The sequence below is a fragment of the Scylla paramamosain genome, chromosome 11 (assembly GCF_035594125.1).
Source record: "Scylla paramamosain isolate STU-SP2022 chromosome 11, ASM3559412v1, whole genome shotgun sequence".
NCBI lineage: Eukaryota > Metazoa > Arthropoda > Malacostraca > Decapoda > Portunidae > Scylla > Scylla paramamosain.
In genome coordinates this window covers 21,793,523-21,803,522 of record NC_087161.1, presented here as the reverse complement: position 1 = coordinate 21,803,522, position 10,000 = coordinate 21,793,523, and the positions used below count along the sequence as shown (strand labels likewise).

General features: G+C 42.5%; 1 protein-coding gene and 1 non-coding gene across 9 annotated transcripts in view; one reads left to right on the top strand and one right to left on the bottom strand.

Moving 5' to 3' along the window:
• LOC135105079 (uncharacterized) overlaps positions 1 to 10,000 on the top strand; it is a 190,212-nt gene that overhangs the window by 114,876 nt on the left and 65,336 nt on the right. The window lies entirely within an intron of this gene.
• On the bottom strand, positions 2,199 to 2,271 carry Trnar-ucg (transfer RNA arginine (anticodon UCG)). The gene has a single exon. It is a non-coding gene; the product is annotated as a tRNA-Arg (tRNA).

Below are 10,000 nucleotides of genomic sequence, written 5' to 3'. Positions count from 1 at the left end.
TTTCTTTTTGGATTTTGCTTAATATTCTGGGAGGAGGAGGAGACAAGGCTTATCTCACCTGGCCATCTCGCGGGGCTCACCTGGACTAATTAGTGAGGGAGGTATTATCAGTGTGGTTGAGCATGGGGTACTGAATAATGTGGTGATTCTTGTGTTTTGTTTATCTATCCGTGGCCTGTGTGTATGTGTGTGTGTGTGTGTGTGTGTGTGTGTGTGTGTGTGTGTGTGTGTGTGTGTGTGTGTGTGTGTTATAGATTATGTAGATAGTGTCTTGTCCTTGTGTGTGTATTATGGATGATTATGCAGATGTTTCTGTGTGTGTGTGTGTGTGTGTGTGTGTGTGTGTGTGTGTGTGTGTGCGATTATCATACTAAAGAGGACGGCGGTCATTTTGTATATTTTGCGCGTCGCTCAAATGATTTTAATCGGAACGTTTATCATTTTACGCTGATTTATGAAGATAGTTTTTGACCGCGGCTTTTTATGCTCCTGGAATTTACATTACAAAGATTTGGGCACATTAGGATCAGCTGAGGGTGAGTTTGAAGATTTTGTATTATTATTATTATTATTATTATTATTATTATTATTATTATTATTATTATTATTATTATTATTATTATTATTATTAATATTATTATTATTATTATTATTATTATTATTATTATTATGAAGGTTTTTGCAGTTGATTTTGCCCTTATTGTTCTTGCATTAGAGTATCAACAACAGCAGCTGTAGTAATAGTAATAGCAGCAGCAGCAGTAGTAGTAGTAGTAGTAGTAGTAGTAGTAGTAGTAGTAGTAGTAGTAGTAGTAGTAATAGTAGTAGTAGGAGTTGCTGTATTATCATAATAACTCTTTTAATTGATTAATTATTTTAATGTTTATGCAAGAGAGAGCAACAATAACTACATCAACAACAACAGCAACAACAACAAAAACAACAGCAGCAGCAGCAGCAACAACAACAACAAAGTCAAGTTAGCGGAAATCTGAGGTCTTTGTTTTGTTGATTGCCGGTAAAGTAATAAACCGAGCCTCCTTTTATACGCCTCTAATATGCACGTACCGACGCAATCACAAACATATCAACGTCAAATAAACACACATGAAGTCCCACCGCCAATTAAATATGTGACGTAAATATAAGAAGATAAGAAAATAAAAGGAAAAAAAAAAAATAGAGAAAGACTATCAACTGTTTTTGGCTTTTTTCCCAGCACGTTTTTCGAAGCCTCGTTAAGGTTCGTTACGTCAGGTGTCAAGTGCTTCGTGACGGATGGCCTCGTTTGCCCAAGACCCGAAATGAAAAGGACCAGACTGGGTAGGCCTACTGTTATTGCCATTTGCATGTTTATTTTATTTATTTCTATTTTTTGTTTTATTTTATTTTTTTTACTACAATATAGCCTTATTCGCTTATTTTACATCATTTTCAAGTTGATTATTGGTGTTATCATTATAATTATTGTTGTTGTTGTTGCTGTTGTTGTTGTTTGTTGTTGTTGACTCGTTTTCCATGTTTTTGCGTCGTTAGTTTCCGATTTTCTGTTCTCCTGTGTTTGTATTTCTTTATGATATTCTTTATTTTTTATTTCTTGATTTATTAATATTTCTCTTCAGTTTCTTCTTCTTCTTCTTCTTCTTCTTTTTCTTCTTCTTCTTCCCTATGGCTATTGCAGGTAAGGGTCAAGAGGGAGATTAGCGTAAAGAAAAGAAATGAGGAAAACATTTTGTGTGGCCAGTCTTAGAAGTTCTTAGCGCATACTCCTCCTCCTCCTCTACCACTACTCCTCCTCTGCCTCCAGCCACATCTCGCCTCGTCACAGTTACATTACAAGCCCCTCGCAGCACCTGGCTTTGTTTAGTTACTGCTGCTGCTCCTCCAAGGTGCTCTCACAGGCTTGCTCTTAGTGTTGTTGGCGGCGCTGTTATGTGTCTGGCAGCTTACGCGGACTGCAAGACATGAGTTATATTTAGAGCTACACTCGACACACACATACACGCTCACGCTATTTCTCTCCCTCTCTCTCTCTCTCATCCTCTCTCTCTCTCTTTGCATCTCCGTCTCTCTCTCTCTCTCTCTCTCTGCATCTTCCTCTCTCGCTCTCTCTCTCTCACACACTTTGAATCTTATACTTTGCTTCACGAATGATAAAGAGAAAGATAAAAATGAGTAATTTAAAACTTGAAGTCTTTCGACCGTGACAGGACTCGAACCTGCAATCTTCGGATCCGAAGTCCGACGCCTTATCCATTAGGCCACACGGTCACCTATAGGTCCTGTAGAACTATGGGAGTATTATAGATCGTCCAAAATACGGTATCTGTTTTATTTTGCATGTATTTTAGTATAGGAATTGAATGGATGGTGGCGGTAGGGGTGTGTATTGAGGGAGTGAATGGGGCGCGGCAAAGGTTGGTGGTATCAGTGATGTGCGTCTGTGTACGGGACATCAGCCACCTGCCGCGGTGCAACAGCTTACTCCCCGGCTGTGCTGCCCGAGAGGGGGAGGCTGAGCAGAGACAATGATGCTGGAGGAGGAGGAGGAGGAGGAGGAGGAGGAGGAGGAGGAGGAGGAGGGGGGGCGGGAGAGGGAGAGGAAGAAGAGGATGTAATGATGATAATCCTTTATGTAAGAGATAAAAGACTATACAGTATGATGTATTGTGTCGCCGTACAGTGAGAATAAGCATGAATATGGTAGTTAACTTATACATACATACATACATACAGCACACGAACATCCATGCACACATACACACACACACACACACACACACACACACACACACACACACACACACACACACACACACACACACACACACACACACACACACACACACACACACACACACACACACACACACACACACACACACACGTGCATTTCATTGCGATGCTCCCTCTGCACAGTGAAACACACTCATTTTATGCATTTATACACACGCACACACACACGCAACAAAAAACGCTTCATACCAGTAGACGCACACGGTGAATACATACATGAGCGGCCCAGTGAACGTAAGCCGCGTTAAAAATGTATTTGTAAGAGAGGGAATAAATCTCTCTCTCTCTCTCTCTCTCTCTCTCTCTCTCTCTCTCTCTCTCTCTCTCTCTCTCTCTCTCTCTCTCTCTCTCTCTCTCTCTCTCTCGCTCTCTCTCTCTAGCGTACAAATAACATCCCTGCACTGCATACAAGATCCGTGGTTTGCTAATTACATCCAAAACAGAAGGACTCATTTTGTAATTCCTTTCTCCTCCTTCCTCTTCCTCCCACCTGCTTTACCTGGCTCCCTTTACCCTCCCTTACCTCTCATGTCTCGTCCCTCCCTCCCTCCCTCCCTCCCTCCCTCCCTCCCTCCCTCGGCCTCGTCCTTGCCCAGTACGTGTCCGAGTCCTTCCTTCTTGTCCCCGTCTGTCCTTCCGCCTCTGCGTGCCCTCATGTCTCTCCGTTTCCTTTCTTACTAATGACTCGTTATCTCTCTCTCTCTCTCTCTCTCTCTCCTCTCTCTCTCTCTCTCTCTCTCTCTCTCTCTCTCTCTCTCTCTCTCTCTCTCTCTCTCTCTCTCTCTCACACACACACACACACACACACACACACACACACACACACACACACACACACACACACACACACACACACACACACACACACACACACACAGACCTGTCTTACTTTCCCTTCCGCTTGGTTGCTTCTTTCAGAAGTTCAGCCCCGTGCCGGTATTATTATTAATGTTTGTTTTTTTCATGTATTAATTTTATTTTACGTTTATTTAATTAATTATTTACTTATTTATTTATTTATTTTATTTGTCAATCTTTTTTTATTCAGTACAGGTGTCAGCTCCTCTTCCCCTTGTCTCCTTTTCTCTTCGTCTTATCCATGAGTTCATTATTGGCTTTTTACATTCTTCCATATATTGCATTATTTCATTTCTACATCAACGTGTCCCTCTCCTAACTTTAGTGCCTCTCCTAGTACAATAGTAAAGACCTTTAGTTGTCATTATACCTGCATCAGTTATCTCAAAGCGTCTTGTCTAAGTATTTTTCAGTATTTTTTCACCGTTACTTGCGCTGCCGTAGATTAACCAATATATCTAAGTCAATCAATCAATCAGTCACTCAGTATTTCATTTATGCCTCCCTTTTCTTCTTCTTCCACCTTTACATTATACCCTCTAGCTTCTCACCGTTTTCTGTCCTTGCCTCTGGAGAAGGAAATGATAAAGTTTGCATCAATGAATCAATTAATATTTCACTATAGACCCTTACCAATGCATCCTCCCATCTCCCGTCACTATGCTGTCTAGCTTCTCTCCGTTCTCTCTTCTACTCGTAGCGTCTGAAGCAGGAAATGGTAAAGTTTGTAACAATGTTAATCAATTAGTATTTCATTCATGTCCCTTCCCTTGAACCCTCCCATTTATGGTTGTAATACCCGTCTAGCTTCTTTCCATTGTGTCTCTTTGTGTCTGAATGAGGAAGAACTTTGTGTCAGTGTCAATCAACCTACTAGTATGCATTCCTATCCCCTTCCCTTGCACCTTCCCACCTCTCCTCGCTTTGCCGTCTACGTTGTTCCTTTCCGCTCTCTCTCTCTCCTTGTCCCTGAAGAAAGAAGTTTTGTATCAGTGTCAATCAGTCAGTATTTCATTATGTCTTCTTTCCTTTGACGCTACCATGTCTCCTCACTCTACCCCCTAGCTTCTTTTCGTTTTAATGTCAATCAGTCAGTTAGTGTTTCATTCCTATTCCCTTCCCTTGCAACCTCACATCTCTCTTCACAGAACCGTCTAGCTTTCTTCTTTCTCTCTTAGCGTCTGACGAAGGAAATTCTTAGGTTTATATCAGTGCCAATCAGCCAATTAGTATTTCATTCCATGCCTCCTCATTCCGTATACTACCCAGCTTCCTCTCTCTTCCCCTCCTAGCGTCAGCGGAGGGAAATACTCGTGCTTAAGTCCCGATCAGTACAAACTAGTCTTTAAGTTCAAGGGCAAGGACTCACTTACCTGCCTGTCCAGTTACGGATGACCTGGTTTCAAAGGCGACTCATCTGCAGGTGTTGTATTTGTCATTCGTTTGAGTCTTACACTGCCAGACTTATTGCATTATTTTAGTTTATAATGTGCTTCGTTTTATATACTTTTTTTCTTATCGAATTACAATATATTTTTTTTCTGGTCTTACAGTTCATTTAATTAGTGTTACTGCTTTATGAGAGAGAGAGAGAGAGAGAGAGAGAGAGAGAGAGAGAGAGAGAGAGAGAGAGAGAGAGAGAGAGAGAGAGAGAGCGTAATTTTAAGCACACAGAAAACTTGCGTATTTCTTTTTGAAAAATTCAATAGTTTAATATGAAAGTTATAATGAAGAACGGTAGTGGTTTTAATTCATTCATAGCCGGGGATGAGACCAGTACGGTGATGTGTAAAGTATGAGTAACATAACAGTTGTAGTAGAAGTAGTTGTACTTATTGCTGTTGTTGCTGTTGTTGTTGTTGTTGTTGTTGTTGTTGTTGTTGTTGTCGATGATGTAAGAGTAGTAACAGTAACATTGAGGAAAATAACGAGGAGAGGAGGAGAAGAAGAAAAACAAGAATAAAAGAAGGAAGACTAAAGATTACATATTTAACACTGCATATCATTAAAACAAGTGGTGAAGAGGAGAGAAAAAGAGAGAGAGAGAGAGAGAGAGAGAGAGAGAGAGAGAGAGAGAGAGAGGAGACCTGGCCAGCATCCTTCCATTATAGTGCTGTTAAATATGACTTAATTAATCGCCACTCGCCGGCCTTCTATCACCAGCCAGCCTCCTCTGCCGTCATCCCGCACGGCTAATCGAAGACTTAACCTGGGGGAGGAGCCTTTTATATTGTGACTTAAATACAATAAGTCTTCTGCAAGCACATTAATCAGTCTTGACTCCGCTGGGCGCTTGAACGAAAACCTCCGACACACCCAAGGCTCCGTTCCAGTGGGTTTCGTTTTCCCAGCCCGAGCCGTTTAGATTGATCGATGCATTTCGGAACGCCGACTAAAGCGGGGAAGGGTAATTACTGCACATGCGCAGCCTTCTGTACTAATGGTTAATTATTTGTCTTTTAAGGTGACTGGGACGGGGAGGAAGTGACCCAGTGCTTGGATGGTCGGGTGGCTGGTTTAAATGGTTGGTTTGGGTGCTTGCTTGCTTGCTTGCTTGCTTGGTTTGGATGGGTGCGTCTCTTGTGCAAGGGTCGTCCACCCCTCTATACTCTGCTTCTGTGGTTGTGTGTCTGTTTCCGTCTTTCTTTCTTTCTCTCTATCTCTGTTTTGTCCCTGTGTGTCCGCTTTTGTCTTTGTGCGCCTATTTTTGTATTGTTTCTATGTGTCTCCTGTGCTCTCTCTCTCTCTCTCTCTCTCTCTCTCTCTCTCTCTCTCTCTCTCTCTCTCTCTCTCTCTCTCTCTCTCTCTCTCTCTCTCTCTCTCTCTCTCTCTCTCTCTCTCTCTCTCTCTCTCTCGTAACGAAGACTTAGATAACAACAAAATATTTTCACATGTTTTATGCGTTTTACAATCAACATGTTTTTGACTAATTAAGCAGGAATCCAACAAACACTCAAGAAATACAAATAGAAACTCTGTGGTTCACTTGATGCAAGTTAAACAAAAAAAAATGTACATGGCATTGTTTATGTAGATAGTTAGAATAGACAGCTAAGATAGGTGGAAGGTTTGTATACAGACGTAAGAGCAAAAATTCTTTCTACAAAATCTTACCTGACAACAAGAATTCCTCGGCATAAAATAAATATAAAAGTAGAACACTAAAATGAAAAAAACTTAACATGATTATCCCCACAATGAATAAAACTAAACTTGTCCCTATTCTGTAAGTTCTCCTCATAGATAACATTAAAAAAAACTGTTCGGGAAAAGTGGGCGTTTGTCGTAAGCCGGAACAACGGTGTGTGTGAGTCACCTGCCTCACCTGCTGGGCGGGGCATCACCACACCTGTATAACAAGCAGATTCAATTAGCAGGTGGTAATTGTGAACTTGATGCACAAAGCATTGTACTGATGGGATGCCGCAGCGAGAAAATTAGAGATAGAGACTGAGAGAGAGAGAGAGAGAGAGAGAGAGAGAGAGAGAGAGAGAGAGAGAGAGAGAGAGAGAGAGAGAGAGAGAACGATAAATGTATAAGCGCTTTAGAATTCTCCCTTTTGTCGATTCAGATTTTAATTTTCCGATCGGACACACGTCTGTAATGAGGCATCGGGGGCGGGTGGCGGGTGTGGCGCGGCCCGCGAGCTGCAGGAATGTCTGGTGCAGTGTGTTAAAGTGCGTTTAATTAAAGATTCCTGGAGTCTTGAGACACAGGTGGCTGGGTAGAGAGAGAGAGAGAGAGAGAGAGAGAGAGAGAGAGAGGAGGAGGAAAATTACTACGTTTGTTTATATATATATATATATATATATATATATATATATATATATATATATATATATATATATATATATATATATATATATATATATATATATATATATATATACTGGCTATAATTGAATCATCTTATTATGCCCAGTAGGTGTTTACATTCCGTACTCTGCTTTATAACTTTATTTTTTACTAATTGACAACTCTTTTAATGAATATTCTCTCTCTCTCTCTCTCTCTCTCTCTCTCTCTCTCTCTCTCTCTCTCTCTCTCTCTCTCTCTCTCTCTCTCTCTCTCTCTCTCTCTCTCTCTCTCTCTCTCTCTCTCTCCTACTGCATGTATAAATTCCCATGTTCACAGCAAGCGTTGCAACCGCCACGCTCATGACGCGGAACATTTGCTGATTATCTCACTCTTTTTTTCCCCCCTTCTCTGCTCTTACTCTCCCTCTCCATCTCTCTTTCCCGTCACAGCCCGGCCCGGTAATCATGACGGCCGATAGGCTTCATTAATTCAGATTCAGTACGTTCATGATCCTCGAACTGATCCGCGTATAAGCCTCGTATCAAATCCAACTTAACCATATTTTGCTACGTAGATTTTCATTGACCTGTATATGAATTTGCGCTCCCAAAATAGATCAATAGACGGCCCTTCATACATACATACATACATATATACTCGTACATATATACACACATTCATACATATATTCGGATGAAGAGTTGGAGACACGAAATTAATATTGAGTTGGATAAATTGAGTTGCATTTTGAGGGGAAAGGAGGTGAGTGTCAGGGGAAGCTGATGTATAGATAAGGAAGACAGCGTTAAGGGGATGAGAGAGAGAGAGAGAGAGAGAGAGAGAGAGAGAGAGAGAGAGAGAGAGAGAGAGAGAGAGAGAGAGAGAGAGAGAGAGAGAGAGAGAGAATATAAAGGAGGAAGAGGAGCAAGGGGAGAATGCAATCATGTATTAGTGTTGCGTTAAAGCGATGTTGGGGGCACAGACAGGGAAATGAAGCTGGCTGTTTGTTTTCTTGCTTGTCTTATTGTTTTCCTCGCCGTTGTCTTCCTTTCCCGTGTGAAGACAAGGCTTAGCCGTACAGGTGACTCGGGGTCATGTCCGCACGAACAAAAGAAAGACAGGAAAAGAAAGGTTGATAGAGAGAGGGAAAAAAAAGTGATGAAGAGAAAAAAGTGACACGCAGAGAGAGAGAGAGAGAGAGAGAGAGAGAGAGAGAGAGAGAGAGAGAGAGAGAGAGAGAGAGGGAGGGAGGTCACAGCCAGCGAAATGAAGCAAGTCTCAATTACGGACCAACTTTCAATCAAAGCAACCCTCTCTTGTCTCTTCCACACGATTCCTTGCCTTCCTTTACCGGCAAGAGGACACACACACACACACAAACACACACACACACACACTCTCTCTCTCTCTCTCTCTCTCTCTCTCTCTCTCTCTCTCTCTCTCTCTCTCTCTCTCTCTCTCTCTCTCTCTCACACACGACCACCAGGAGACTTTAGCTCAGATGGACGGTGATTTTCAAAGGCAGTGGCGATTAGGGGGATTAGTGGAGGAGCAGGAGGAGGAGGAGCAGTGGCCGGCTGATCCACTCTTTATCTGGCTTCTCGATAGGAGTGATGCGTGCTAGAGTCCTTTGTCATGCGTAAAAGAGGCAGGAGATCACATTACCCAATAGGACGTGGGGCTTGTGAGGCGAGAGAGAGAGAGAGAGAGAGAGAGAGAGAGAGAGAGAGAGAGAGAGAGAGAGAGAGAGAGAGAGAGAGAGAGTTTTGTTACCTGTGATTGTTGTTGCACGAGACTTTTTTCTCGCAAGCAATCTTTTCATTCTCTTCCTCCTCCTCCTCCTCCTCCTCCTCCTTCTCCTCCTCCTCCTCCTCCTCCTCCTCCTCCTCCTCCTCCTCCTCCTCCTCCTCCTCCTCCTCCTCCTTCTCTTCCCCCATCAACTGGGAATAATTGAATTAAAACCTGATGTATGTCTTTTCATTAAGATTTTAGTTACATTTATTTGTTCACATGGAACGCCAGTGTTACTGACCAGGTGTCTCTTTGCCGCTGATGCCGGTGACTGATACTGAAGCGTCTTGCCAATATCTGATCCCGCCCCGCTAACACCCTCCCACATGACCGACGCTGATACTAAAATGCAGTGAAGCAGGTAGCGGGTTGCACACACACACACACACACACACACACACACACACACACACGATAAAATATAAGGCTCTTCAGATCGCTTACCTCAACCGGACGAATGTAAAAGCAGACTAGTATGTGCTGCTACTAGTACAACTACTACTATTGCTGCTACTACTGCTGCTGCTGCTGATGCTGCTACTACTGTTGCTGCTGTTGATGCTGCTGGTGCTGGTGCTGGTGCTGCTGGTGCTGGTGCTGCTGCTGCTGCTGCTGCTGCTGCTGCTGCTGCTGCTGCTGCTGCTGCTGCTGCTGCTGCTGCTACTACTACTACTACTACTACTACTACTACTACTACTACTACTACTACTACTACTACTACTACGTTGTTTCTTCTTCTTCTTCTACTACTACTACT